Below are 983 nucleotides of genomic sequence, written 5' to 3'. Positions count from 1 at the left end.
TGACAGCCCTCCCGCGCCAGCCCCCGAGCGCTTGCTTTGGTGGTGGAACTCGTGCATCATAAGGAGATGTATTTAACGCCGTTAAAACTAATTGCTCGCTTTGCTGCAGAGTAAAGTGACTCCGGGGAGAGATTTCATGTGAGTATTTTGGACAGCAGAAGGAACGTTGAAAGGAGGTACTATAGTGCAGTGGGAGGTCCGGACTTTTCACACACTATTTTCATATCGCCAATGTTATTGCAGTTTCACGCAGCGCCAGGACGTTAGGATGTGGTTTGCTCAGCACTGAGAGCGAGCAGGGCCTGGCAGCACACCCCAATCCCATGGCCTCGTCTAGACAAAGATTTAATGGCAGTGGCAGTGTGTTGAGCAAAGGTGGTCTAAGCTGTGCTAATGCCTCGGTGTTCTTTAGTAACTGAACCCCACCAGTTCAGTCTGCATTAAGTTTTGTGCTCTCAAGTCTGGCATAAACTTTGCAGACTGTATTCTTTAGCAGTATAATTCCCCCTCCCACTACTAGCGAAGCCTTCCTGTCTGCTCAGAGCATGGACAGTGCAGATACTCCCAGAGACAGGTCTGCTGGCCAGTGACTCATTTATTCTGGAGTCCCTTCAGCACAACAAAGCCACAGGTATCTGGGCAGAAGAAGGGATCCTCTCAGATCCAAACCCCATTCAGCTGAGCTTCACTATATGTTTAGGCAAGGGAAGAGGAAGGATTTCTTTTCTGACTGCACTGGGTGGTCTGTAAACTGGCATGTCCAGGTTAACAGAGGGGCAGAATGCTAGGAGGAGTCCACTCCCCTGGCAGAGGGATATATATTGGCAGCTGGATGCTCTGGATCTTTTTAAATAAAGCAGAAGGATGCTGGGAGGAGGATGCAAGGAAGTGTAATAGGTCATACATAGCGTGTGAGGCAAAGTGAGACCTCATAGCAGCCTTCCAATATCTGAAGGGGGCCTACAAGGATGCTGGGGAGGGAC

Source organism: Nestor notabilis, unplaced genomic scaffold (assembly GCF_000696875.1).
Source record: "Nestor notabilis isolate BGI_N333 unplaced genomic scaffold, ASM69687v1 scaffold14320, whole genome shotgun sequence".
Classification (NCBI taxonomy): Eukaryota; Metazoa; Chordata; class Aves; order Psittaciformes; family Psittacidae; genus Nestor; species Nestor notabilis.
The sequence above is the reverse complement of the archived record's forward strand: the minus strand, read 5'-3'. Positions refer to the sequence as shown.